This window comes from Pseudonaja textilis, chromosome 7, assembly GCF_049901715.1.
Source record: "Pseudonaja textilis isolate UNSWEBS1 chromosome 7, rPseTex1.2, whole genome shotgun sequence".
Classification (NCBI taxonomy): domain Eukaryota; kingdom Metazoa; phylum Chordata; class Lepidosauria; order Squamata; family Elapidae; genus Pseudonaja; species Pseudonaja textilis.
In genome coordinates this window covers 47,468,718-47,483,288 of record NC_141996.1, presented here as the reverse complement: position 1 = coordinate 47,483,288, position 14,571 = coordinate 47,468,718, and positions in this window count along the sequence as shown.

The following is a 14,571-nucleotide window of genomic DNA, read 5'->3' as shown; positions in this document are numbered from 1 at the left end:
TTGGTACAATGGGAATACATTTCCTTGGCATATCCTTTCTTCCAAGAGTTCTATAGTAATAGATAATTATGAAACAAATGCTGAGCCTCCTGATACCTTCCTACTATGCCCAGATGAGTAATTCATACTCCTAAATTCTCTCTTTTGTCTACTCCTAAAAAACAAAACAAAACAAAAAACTATTCGTCCTACTCCAAGACAGAAATTAGCAGAATTTAACAAACTTTGTTAAATTGTGCCAAAGAGTATTAGTAGTGCCCATGGGGAAAGCTTTAATTAGAAATTAACTAATAAAACCATGAAATCTGCAGGAAGGAATTCATTGCCAATGGAAAATAAAAGAAAGCAGCACAATAAATAGGTTGACTAGCACAGCTAGTTACTTATTACTTCTTTAATATATATATATTCACTATAGAAAGAATTATTGGAGGTAATTTGGGGACTTCTTGGATGTTCATACACAACCTCCTTTTTAAAACTTTTCTTTCTTGCCTTCGTTTCAATAATTTTTCATGAGCATTTATACCAGATTTTATAGAAAGTAAGGTCCAAATGACCTTTGCCAGAATTGTAAGTGTAGAGTTTTCTCCAGTTCTCCCTTTAAGTGCAAATGGGATCATGAGCTGAATAAATAAAACTGAATTATATCATTCAGACTCTCAATATGTAAGGTTATCAAAAGCTTTTATGGAACTTTGTTGCATCAAGGCAGCACTTTGTTGCACCAATCAAAACTAGACTCTGCTGCACTTTGTTGCACCAATCAAAACTAGACTCTGCTGCACTAATAGAAACTATACATGTAGAATTTTGTAAGGTTGTAAGAAAATTTATTTAGCCAGGAGGAGAGAAATTAGTATGTTCCCTTGTTAAGAAATGATATATTCCTGTCATTCTATTCAAGGCAAGTCATTCACAATTTTCTCAGTGAAATAATAGAAAAAAATAGTTCCAGCATATTTATTTTTCTTTTTTAATTTATTTCCTCCCAAATAGTCCTGAAAGAGAAAAAAAACACACCTATACTAAAAATAGAACCCTATTGATTTAAAGTGTTATTGTAATGTGATCTTGATATTCAGAAAATCTGAGGAAACTTCTAGAATGGCTAATAAAAGTTCTTAAGAGTCCGAAACCAAGACATTAAGTGGTTAGGAATCAAGTAAATTACTTTTCATATAAACTCTACATCCTTACCCATTGTCATCTGGAACATGTATTTAAGTATCCAACAGACCCTAGAAATTGCAGATTTATTTTTATTTTTTGAGTAGATGAACAAATGATGAAAAAAGACAGAATTACTGTATGCAGACAAGACTTGACTTTGGGAAGGTCACAGAGTATTTTTTTTTTTTTACATCTTCCTTAAATTTATTATGGCTTAAGCAATTCAACTGCTACACATTTTTCACTATGTACTTCATTGGGCAAAGACAATAGAGAGGATTGCTGGAATAGCTATCTCTAGAGACTTCCATTTTCTGCAATGAGGTTGCTTAAATAAATTGGTACCTTATGGCATCTATAAGCCCATTGTAAAACCTTGCAATATGAGGAATTACTTTCCCATGTATCCTTGAAATATCTGGGTAAAGCTATGTAGTGAGTTCACACTATAAAATTCACACTATAGATTTTTCTAGTTTTATCTCTATTTCCTAATCCAGATTAAATCAAACTATTATGGCTTTGGGGGCATAAAGTACAACAGTGCAGTACAAAGGCATATAATTATTAATAACACTTTTTTTAAACAAAAAGAAAAAAAATACATAAAACACATTATTTGGAGTGACTGTAGTACAAATATCAATGGCAATAAAAACATGCTAAATTTTAAAATAGAATACAACAAATGAGGTTACCAAATTGGACAATCCAGAAAGCTATGGCAGGGTGCTGGTCATATTGAAGCAGACAGACATTGTGCTCTCTATCAGGATAATTCTTTAAACTGTAAAACAAGATAAACACGTATCTTCCTTATTCCCTACATAGAAAGCAACAAAGAGCATATGGTTTAAGAATTCCACACAGCCATGCCCAGATGGACATAGACAATCTTGAAAAGACTGGTTTTATATTGCCACCCCCCAACCCCCGAACTGTAAAGAGTAGTTCTCTGGTTTCTGTTCAGATTGTATAAATCTTTTGCCTTTTGCTGTCCTAATCCATACATTACACCTATTCTCTATTCAGGAATGTTGCTGATTTAAAGCCCAGTTCAATACTGAAAATTATCAAATGTTTTTACCTTTTTCATGGGATACATTGAAGTAGAGGGAAAAAAACACCCTTGTAGGTAGGATGCTAAAATGACATTAGGTTCCTTTTGTTGCCTTCAGATGCTATATCTGGATAAGGCCTGAAGATGGCTGTGTGGAGGAAAATTTCCCCAAATGTATGCAACACAGGGAGGCAAGGGAAGACTGCTGAATCAATTTAATTTCCTGTTGTAACATTTTACGAGCATTTTCAGAAATGAGGAATAAAGTTGTTTCTTTTCACAAAAGCTACTGGGAGAAAAAAATACAGTAAATCAATTGGATGCTAATCTATAGGTACAACTGTATAAAGCAATGATATATTTTATAACTAGAAATGTCATAGCAAGCTTTACTCATTGGAAAACCACCAATCATGTGTAGTAAGAGTTCTATTTTTCATACAAATTGAAATAGCCATCTAAATTAAATTACAAAGGAAAGAAAACTGATGTACGTATTATCAAAAGTTAACTCTTAAATCTTCTTATATTTTTATAGAGTTTCTCTTCTAAATCACCAAGATAATTTTATTTATTTTTATTTATTTATTTTGATTTGTCAATCACTTACAAGATAATAGGTATAAGTATATACATACTTATGAATACATGAAATGGGTACATATAAGAAAAATAAAAGAAACAATAGGACAGGGACAGTAGGCAAATTGGTGTGCTTATGCACGTCCCCTACAGACCTCTTAGGAAAAGGGTGAGGTCAATAGTAGATAGTCTAAGGTTAAAGTTTTTGGGGTTTGGGGAAGAAACCACAGAGTCAGGTAAAGTATTCCAGACATTGACCACTCTGTTGCTGAAGTCATATTTCCTGCAATCAAGTTTGGTGCAGTTAATCTTGAGTTTGTATCTATTGTGTGCTCTTGTGCTGTTATGGTTGAAGCTGAAGTATTCATTGCCAGGTAAGTTATTGCAATGTATAATTTTATGTTGTGGCTCTGGGCTTGGATTCAGCTCCTGTGACTGATATGAGTTCAAGTGAGGAGGACATGGCAGAAAAATATGAGCCGGCATGGCTCAGTGATTGGACTGGTAACCAGGATGAGGAGATGGATGTGACAAAGGACGACAGACCTGATGTATTAGAATTGTCATGACCTTTGACCTCCTCTGGTTCCTTATCTGATCAACAGCCGGGAATGGCTGACAGGGAAGTTTTGAGAGAGTCTTCTAGTGGAGATGAGAACTTGGAAAATTTGTGGTTAAATGTAAGGAACAGAAGACGGTTGAGAAGGCAAAATCAGCTGGAGTGAATGAGGAGAGCGAGTCAGTAAATTAGCACGTTGCCTCGATGAGTATAAAAGGACACAGCTGGGCTGGTACAATTTGCCAGGAACAAAGTGACTTATTTGAGTGAGGACGTTACAGCAAGAAGCTCTAAGACTAGAGATTTATTGCCAGGACTGGTTAGCTGGACAGAGTAAAGATTTATGCTGTGGATTGAGATTCCTGCCAGCCATTATCTTGTAAGACTTCTTTCTGTTTGATTTAATTTGAAACGGCTGCTTTCTGTTTTGTTCGTTGGAATTTTGGAGGGGAGTCATAACAATTTTATAGACCATACTTAGATCAGACTGGAGACGGTGTAATTCAAGGTTTTCTAGGTCTAGAATTTCAAGTCTGGTGGCATAAGGTATTCTATAACAAGTAGAGGAGTGGATAACTCTTCTTGTGAAATATTTCTGGACTTTCTCAATTGTGCTAATATCAGATACGTAATGTGGGTTCCAGACTGATGAGCTGTATTCGAGTATTGGTCTAGCAAATGTTTTGTATGCTCTAGTTAGTAGTGTGATATTACCAGAGAAAAAGCTACATAGGTTTAGGTTAACAACTCTTAATGCCTTTTTGGCTATGTAGTTACAGTGGGGTCTAGCACTTAGATCATCAGAGATGAGTATTCCATGGTCCTTTACAGAGCTTGGATCATCAACAAGGTCTTGACTATTCAGCTTGTATTTTATTTTCTGATTTTTTTTTGCCAATATGTAAGACGGAATTTATTTGTTGAGATTTGAAGTTGCCATTTGTTTGACCATTCTGATACATAGTCTAGATCTTTTTGAAGGGTAGCAGTATTGTCTGTGGTATTGAACAGTTTTACATCATCAGCAAAGAGAACGCAGTTGCTCTTAATGTGATCACAGAGGTCATTTATGTAGAGTATGAACAGAGTTGGTCCTAGAACACTGCCTTGGGGGACACCACTACTGACTGGTACAGAATTTGATAGGACACTCCCAATTTTAATCATTTGTTGTCTGTTTGACAGGAATGCTTCTATCCAGTTATGCAGTTGTCCAGAGATACCATAAGATTTTAGTTTTAGGAGTAGTTTGTTGTGTACCACTGAATCAAAGGCTTTACAGACGTCTATGTAGATTGTGTCTATTGTTTTGCCCTGATCGAGTTGTGTAGTCCATATGTTTTTGTAAGAGTTGCAGATTACAGGATAGTTTTTTTCTGAAACCAAATTGTTTATTAGAGAGTAGGTTGTTTGTCTCTAAGTGGAGGATAATGGATTGGTTAATAATTGATTCCATGACTTTACAGCTGACGCAGCATAAGGAGATTGGTCTGTAATTTTCAACTAGGCTGGGGTCTCCCTTTTGAAGATGGGGATGACCATGGCTTGTGACCATAGGTTAGGCAAGGAGCTGGTCCTGAAAGATTTTTCAAAGATTATGTTTAGAGGTTCTGCTATGGCAGTGGATAGCTTTTTTAAGAAGTAGGCACATGTTCCATCTGGTCCAATAGATAGAGATGGTTTTAGATTGTGTAGTGCTTTTTCAACATTGTCTTCTGTAAAATCGATATGTATTAGATCATTGTAAGTTATCTGTGGTTCAGCTAGGAAATACTGGGCATGATCCATTACTGTTTACAAATACTGAGCTGAAGAATGTATTAAAGATGTTGGCTTTAATGGTGTCGTTGTTGCAGTTTTTACCATTAGGTCCTATCAAGTGTGGGATGGACCTAGAGTCTTCTAGTTTGTTGTTTACAAAATTGTAAAAAGCGTGGGTGGAATTGATGCGTAGAAGGTTTTCCTTTAATGTGATAATTGGTGCATTCACTCTTTATCTGGTGGCATAATTTTTTTTTTTTTAAGAACAAGTTTTATTGATTTTTCAAGACAAACAAAACATAACACATAGAGGTATAAAACCTCCTTTCCAAGAACTACCCATAAACTTCAACAAGACAAACAAAGCATTATTCTTTAAAACATGGTTCCACATTATCACACTCACAGCAAAACATTGGAGAAAAAAAAAAAAAAACCTCCTTAGTTATCATTTATACATATCTTTTCCCAATTTTTCTCCCTTTAATTTCATTTCTCCGAGATTTTATTAATTTAGAATCAAACATAGATAATCCACACACTAAACATAAAACATAAAACTTCTTTTGAAAAGTGACTTGGCCCCAGGTTACATCTTTTTTGACAGACCTATATCAAATTCATGCCCACCTTATATACCCTTCATATCTTATTAACCATTTTGTATTTTCTATATAACTTCTCCCATCTTTTCACTCTCTTAATTATATTTTATTTATTTCATCTTATTTCAAAGTCATTATACTTATGTCTTTTGTCCGTTCTTTACCACACATCTATGTATCTCTTCCCTTTAACAAAAAATTTCCCCTGTAATCGCTTTTGAAGTATGACGCCTTCTCCTAAAATAAAACTTAAAATAATACATAATTTCCATCCTGATTCTGCTTAGTGCCTTCTACATATTAAATCTTAAAATAAAAGAATAATAAACTTATAGTATAATTGAATATATAATTTCTATTCTAATTCTAATTCTGTTGAGTACATTGTTTTAAAATAGAAAAAATAAAATACTAAAGTTATAATAATATTAAAACACTAAAAAATTAAACTTTAACTAAGCATTAATCATTTAACAAGTCTCCTAATATTTAATCAAATATCAACATCCATCATTATTAAACATTAATATTTCATTAAATATTCCAATAAACTGTTCCAAATACAAATACTACAATACTATCTTATGCACTCCTGCAGAATCTTCTTTAATTATAAGCTATCTATCATCCTTCATCTCTAAAAAAAAAAACTTTTTTTTTTAAATCTTGTCCTAACCCATGGCTTATTTTTTCTTTTTCCCTCCCTTTGTTCTCCAATCTGGTCTTTTTGCCCCCTCCTCTCCTCTCCCCCTTTTTAAGTTTCCCTCTCTGTTGTAATTCTCTTTTCAATTGCTTTCTAACATTGTACCTTCTTTTCATCCTATTTTTCTTTTTCTTAGTTGTTTTATTAAATCTTAAATTCTCCTTTTCCCTTCCTCCCTTCCCATTTTCTTTCTTAATCAAACTTTTTAGTCCATTAAAGATGGCTTCTTCCTTTTCTTCTTCTTCTTCTCCTTCTCCTTCCTCCAGTGTTTGCTGGTACATAGAAACCGCCATTTCTAAAAAATGGAAGGCAGCTCCCAGAGAATCCTTGCCACTTTGTTGTCTTTCTTTTAATTTTTCATATTCCATTTTCAGTTCATCAACCGGTGGTACCATTATAGGTTTTTTTTTTTTTTAAAAAAACAACAACCCAGATGCTTTCAATCTTGAAGTAATTTCCAAATGTCAGAGTTATCAAACAATCCAAACAAGCAAAACTTTTTTCCTCTTCTTCTCTTTACAGTTTTTTCTCCAGAGGCAAAATCCCAGATATATTTTAAAAGCCGTATTACCATTAATTAATGGTCTTATAATCTTCAAGGCGTCTCCTCCAGCAAGGTTTAGAAAGAATTTTTTTTTAGTCCTCCCCTTCCCACTTATAACAAAGAGCTTATTTTTACCTTTAAAGAGCAAGTTTTTCTATGCTCCTTTGCTTTCTCCGTAGGGAGGGGGAGTGAACTTCCCTTCAGCACTTTCGCCGATGTAACAGATTCTTTTGGAAACAAATGAATCAATCCAAAGTCAGGTTTCCAGGGTGTTTTAAAAATAACATAATGTCGTGGTTTAGCCAAGAAAACTTCTCCTTCTAAGACTTCCTCCTGCACAAACTTATCCAGTTGAAGAATCCTTTATGGCTGCCGAGACAGCCGCTCATCCGTCTCGGGAAAAAGGAGTCTAGCCGGCTGGGGAAGGGGGGTGCGATGTCCCCAGACCCCTGCCCGGATCTCCTCTATCTTCCGCTGCCCCTTCAGGGAAGTGACAACCCCCAAATCCAGTTGGATCGGGGGTACCTTGACGACGAGTGCAGCAGGGACCCGCAGAGAAGCGGATTCCTGCCACCGCCGAAGCCTTACAACCAGGACTTTATCTGGTGGCATAAATTTTTGTATCAGCTTTTGAAGTTGACAACGTGACCAGATTTGTTTTTCCACCAGAGAGATCTCTTTTTGGATTGAAGTTTCCTTATTGTTATGGGTAATCTGTTGGTTTTTTTGTTTGTTTTGGGAGTTGTTATTGGTACATATAGTTTGATGACTCTTTTGACTTCAAATAAAAATATGTTGTAATGGTCTTCAACAGTATTGAATCCAGTGAATAGAGATTGCCAATCAAGGGATGAGAGATCATTGTCTATAAGATCATAGTTGCCTTTTTTGAAGTTATAATTGGGGATTACATCATTGTGATGATTTTTGTGTGGGCGTATGTTGAGACAAAAGTCAATCATATTGTGGTCACTGTTGGAAAAGGGTTCTTTAGTTTGTATTCTGTAAATTAAATTCAAACTATTGCAGAAGATGCGATCTAGGCAGTTGTTAAGTCTAGTATTGTTGGTTACTAGTTGTTCCAGTCCCAGGTTTGTTACAGCATTGTAGAAGGTTGCATGCATGGGTTCAGTTGTACATTCGTTTAGGGTCCAGTTAATATGAGGTAGACTGAAGTCACCAAGAAAGATAAAAGTGTGTGGGCAGGATGTTGCCCATGTTACTAGTGAATTTAGCTTGTTTACATGTTCGATGTCATACTCAGCTGCTCTGTAACATAGGAAGAATCAAAATGTGATATTTAAGGATAGTGCACAGATGATGATCTCAGGAAGATCAGGAAGATCACCAAGATAATCAAGTGTACTAAATTGAATTATTCTTAACTTTGCATGCAGCATTAGAGGATATTAAGTCTAAGTACACCATAAAATTATTCAATACAATAGTTATATAGGCAACTAAATATATGACTTTGCACCAAGCAGCCATTTAAATGGAACGTATCATGGATACAGCAGCAATGAATATTACTTCATTTTTGCTAAACACTATTTCTGTTTTTTTTTCCTGCTGAAATCCTTAGCAAGAATAAAAGTTTTAATGAATAAATTAAAAGAATTTGGTGCTTTAGCGGGTTTTAAGATTAATAAACAGAAGACAAAGTTGTAAGCAAAAATATGAACATATAAGATCAAACAGAATTGATGAATAAAATGGGTTTTAAGATTGAGAGGAAGGTGTTATACTTAAGTATAACTATGACAAATATAAATTTTATGTGATTTCAAAATAACTAAGTTAAGTCATAGAATGAAGTTAATATGTATATGTCAAGATGGGACAAATTACAATTGTCACCAATTAAGATAACTGTCTTACCTAGAATATTTTTATCCAAGTCAAGACAATACCTGCTTTGATGACAGATGTACCATTTAAATAGTGGCATAAGGATATATCTAAATTTGTATGGAAAGGGAAAAAACATGAGTCAAATATATCATAAATATAATACAAGATGCGAAGGAAAAAGAAGCATTGGGTTTACCAATTTGAAATTGTATTTTGCTGCCTGGTGTTCAAGATGAAAAAAGGATATTATTAAGAAATAGAAAGTACTGAATTTAAAAGATCATGATTTGAGATTTAGATGGCATAATATAATAAAGCCAAAGTGAATATATTTTAAAAATCATTATGTCATTAGGCTATTCTTATAGTATGGAATAAATATAAATTTGCAGTTATGATTTACAGTTTTGCTGGTAAGAAAAAAAGTAGATACCCATGTTTTCCTGAAAATAAGACCCTGTCCTTTTTTTTGCCACCAAAAAAGGCACCGAGTCTTATTTTCAGAGGGGATGTCATCCACTGACTCACCTCATTTGCGTGCATTGCTCCAGCCTCCTTTTTGCTGTCAGAGGCCTTCAGGAACTTCTTCAGCTTTGGATAGTTGCAGCCAGGCCTCATATACCTCAGTCCATTTCTTCTGCAGCCGGCAAGGGTTTCCTGAAGGACTCCGTAGATGATAACAGAATTCTGGATCAATCTGGAGCTCTGTTATTGGCCATGGAGGCTTTCAGGAAAGGCCTTTAGGAAAGGCCTGTGCAGCTGATAACAGAGCTCCAAACTGATAGCTTGGCATTCAATATCATCATTCCAGAAATTCTTCACTCTAAACTGCTTCAGCTAGCTGTACCTGTCCATAATTGTAGGTGGATTATAAGCTTCCTGACAGATAGAAAGCAGTAGGTGAAACTAAGTAAGATCACATTAAATACCCAAACAATTAGTACAGCATCCATCAGGGCTGTGTGCTTTCTCCACATTACTCTTTTCTCTCTATGCTAATGACTGCTTCTCCAAGGATCCCTCTATTAAAGTACTGAAGTTTACATATGATACAACTGTCAATAGGCTCATTCAAGACAGTGATGATTCCGCATATAGATGAGAGGTTGAACAACTGATCTTCTGGTGCAGCCAGAAAAATCTGGAGCTGAACACACTTAAAACTGTAGAGATAACATACTTTAGAAGGAGTCATCCAATTCTACCACCTCTTTCTATAGAATAGAATAGAATAGAATAGAATAGAATAGAATAGAATAGAATAGAATAGAATAGAATAGAATAGAATAGAATACTTTATTGGCCAAGTGTGATTGGACCCACAAGGAATTTGTTTTGGTGCAAATGCTTTCAGTGTACATAAAAGAAAAGATACATTCATCAAGAGTCAAGAAGATACATTCATCAAGAGTCAAGAAGCATCAGGTACAACTCTTAATAATAGTCATAGAGTACAATAAGCAATGAAATCATACAAGGAAACAGTCAATATAAATGGTAAGGATACAAGCGACAAAGTTACAGTCATACAGTCACAAGTGGGAGTGGATGGGTGATAAGGAGTGATGAGATTAATAGCAATAGTAACGCTGACTTTGTAAATAGTTGGACAGAGTTGAGGGAATTATTTGTTTAGCAGAGTGATGGCGTTCAGAAAAAAACTGTTCTTGTGTGTAGTTGTAGTTGGTGTACAGTGCTCTATAGCATCGTTTTGAGGGTAGGAGTTATATTATTAGACAACACAGTAACACCAGTAGAGTCCTTCAAATTTTTGGGTTTTATAATCTTCCAGAATCTTTTGATACAATTCCACAGAATTTGTAGAGTATTATGTTTGTCATTTGTACTTTTATAGCTGTCTGGTTAGGTACAACAACCAAACAGGACTATCAATGGATAGAACAGAAAAACAAACAAACAATTGCAATCAGCCTGCTTTCCATTGAGGACCTACCTGTATACTGCATGGGTCAGAAAGAGGGCTGAGAAAATATCTACAGACCCCTCACATCTTGGACATAAACTGTTTCAACTCCTCTCCTCTGGATGCTGTTATAGGGCTTTGCATGCTGTTGTGGTTTGCCGGCAGCAGGTGTGGATGGCTGAGGTCTTTGAGAGTGAGAACTTGGATGAGGGGCCTGTGTGTGATGCAGGGATGGGGCCAGGACTATCGGAGAGTGGGGGTGCTGTCTTCGGAGCTTGTGGAGTCTGGCAGCAGTGATGCAGAGGACCCCAAGGACTCTGTGCCCAGTGCACATGCACGTAGGCTTGCTTGAAGGAAAGAGCAGCTGCAGCAGCATGGGCAACTCAGGAGTAAGGTTGCAAGGTGATGGCCCCTCCCATAAGGGATAAAACCCAGCTCTCAGGAATTGGGTTCTTTGCAGGAAGCAAAGAAGTTATTTCAACTCCAAGTTCTTGTGGAAGTCCTGATTATTCTGGTTTGTTTTAGGAAATTTTTGGTTTTGGATATTTCCCTTCAATTAATCTTGTGTTCTTGGCAACCTTTCACAACCTTGAAAGGGCTTGCTCTTATCGGGGACAATTAGTTTTAAGACTCTTTGCTGTGAATGAACAGAATTCAGAAATGCATTAAAAAGGTTTGCTTTTATATATACTTTTTGTTCATTTGATTTGAACGAGGCTTGGGTCAGAACACTTGCCAAAGCAATTAGACACAGAGATAGTTCTTTTCCCTCGTGCCATCACTCTGCTATTTAATTCTCACAGTGCTGTTTTATTTCTAAGTATATTAGACATAAAATGTGCTATGGTTGTATTACTATTAACATTCTCATCTTTTCCACTAACTTATGATTACTACTTTTTTGTATGTATGTTGAGAGCTTATGCACTAGAGACAAATTCCTTGTGCATCTAATCACACTTGCTGAAATATTCTATTCTATGCTATTCTATGCTATGCTATGCTATTCTATTCTATTCTGACTTGCAAAATTCTTAATGGTTTCTTTAACAGTAGTGCCTTAACTCAGGATGGATCTATTGTTAGTTCTATATCCTACATTTTTTTAAAAAAAATATACTTCAGCTTCAGAAAGATCAAAGAGAAAATTGTGATTGGAGAGGGAACATTTTCTATGTGATCTCCCACCCTACAAAATATGTTGAACAAGATAAGCATCCTTGTTATTACAATTTATATTAGTGAAAAATTGATTTTAAAACAGGCATTTGGGAACTAAATAAATGATTAATATGCCTATTTATGTACGTATGTGCAGAGTAACCCTTGTATAAAAAGGATATGCACATGGAAAATGGTTTATGAGAAAGTTATGAAGAAATATACAGCCACACAGAGTTGAACAAGTTGTATTAATGTTTACTTGAAGAAATAGCACAGTCCAATAAACAGTCCATGTCATACACATTTTTAACAGTCCAGAAATATCCAGCTATAAAGTCTTCTTACATTTAGTTATAAAGTCTTCTTACCAGTTCTATGTCTTTTATAGCAGACAAATATCAAACCATAATACAACAAATAACCTTCGATCTCAACAGAATATCAAAATAAATAGGGTTAGTCAGTATTGGTCTGTAGTCAGTCAGTATCAGTATCAAGAGAGATCATCAGTGAAAAAGAGAAAGAGAATTAAACCATGATTTATAGCTCCCTCTTATGGCAACTTGTAGCATAATTAACCAACCAGAACACAGCATAATACATTACAGTATTTTTCCTTAAAGCTATAAACATATATACAGTATTTGCAGTTTATATATTGTCAACCCAACTACATTATTTACATATACATAACAGGTATGATAATATGATTGTGATTTTATTATGACACTTATTAATATTGTATGTATTGTATATTACTTTTCTAAGCTACTTAAACAATGGAATCCTTAGGACTCTCTGACCTTTGTTGCTTACTTGCAGACATTTTATTACCTAACTAGATAACATCATGATCCACATATATTCTGTTTTACTGGTTACAAAAATTAATTTTTGATTGAACAGCATATATGTACTTACTATAAACAAACAAACAAATCTCTCTTAAAAGTGATGATACCATCATTCCAACGCTGTTTTGATGCAGTGTTTACAATATTTGGCTGTTTGGAATATGTTAAGAGATTATGCAATCAAACAGTGATCCTAGAAGAAATTAATTTATAAAATCTAGAACACTAAAGAAATATAACCCAATGTTACTGCATTCAAAATACCAGTTTTAGTCTGTGTTACTGTATTTCAATCATCCATACTTTATTGTAGGAGACAATAATTTCATCTTAGTATAAACAGCCCATTTAGGCATCACAATAAATCAGGAATGAATGGCAGTAGTAGTTTATTTAATTATTTTACAGATATTTGTACTAATGAGAAATAGAAAGAGACAGATACATTAGTGGTGGCTACCTAATTCATTATGACTAAATTTGTGTCTTGCCTATATTATAAATATGTGCACTCTAGATAGTTTTATAAGTATTGCTGGAGATAGACCATTAATTGTAATGTCCATTGGTATCAATGCTGTGCAGTAAACTATCTGAACTTCCTGGAAGTAATCCAGGACCTCATTGAAATCCAGGATCTCCACAATGTATTCTCTAAATTGGTATCTGTTCTATGAGCAGACCAATTATATAGACAGAACTGAGCAGTCTGAGCAAGATGTCAGAGTTCCAGATAAATAAATGCCAATTATTTGGCAAAACAAATAATTCAGACTTCATCTATGAATTAATGGGATGTGAGCTGTTGGCGACTGATTATGAAAGGATCTTGGAAACATGGTCTAAAGCAGTGTTTTTCAAAGTTGGCAACATTATGATATCTGGATTTGAATTCCCAAAATTCTCCAACCAGTCAAGTTTAAAAAACACTGGTCTAAATTTTAATAAACATGTCTGTCACCCAATAGAGGGTGACATAAAATCCTAACATTCACATTAGCTTAAGAAGGGAACAATTAAGCATGTATAATGACAGGACTGGGTAGTGATTTGGTTTCAAAGAAAAAAAGATGGTTTGGTGTGTGTGCAGACACAAAAGAATGTGTCATATCTTAAAGCAGCTACACAATCTCAGGAAAAGGTTCTATTGCTTTAAATAATAGCAGACTACTACTTCCCACAATAAAGCACCTTTTTGCCCTAGAAGCTAAAGCTCTGCACTGCCTAATAATAATGAAGAGACACCTGGAGCTCTGTGCTTAGTTCTAATCCCTGCACCTTAATAATTGTATTATAGAACTAGAAAAAGTTCAAAAAAGGGCAACCAAAATCAATAGGGCGCTGGAGCAGTTCCCCTGCTTAGAAAGATTATAGCACTTGAGGCTTTTTAGTTTGGAACAATTGAAAGAAAGAAGAGACATGATAAAGGTATATCGAATCATTACAGAACAGCAGCAAATCCCCTATGCAGAGAGATTACAGCCACTGAAGCTCTTTAGCTTGGAATGAAACTGGGCAAGGGGAAACATGATAGAATTGTATAAAATCATGCATGGCATAGATAATGTGCAAAGAGAGAGCATATTTTTCCCTCCTTTTCACAGTGTTATAACTGAAGTCATCCCCTGAAAAGCATAAGAGATTTAATACTGACATAAAGAAATCTCCCCTCACCTCCACATTGCATGGTTAAATTTGGAGTTATTGGATAGCAACCATAGCCAATCTGATTGGCTTTTAAAGGGGGACTTTGAAGGGTTTCATGGAAAAATCAGGCTAATAATATCT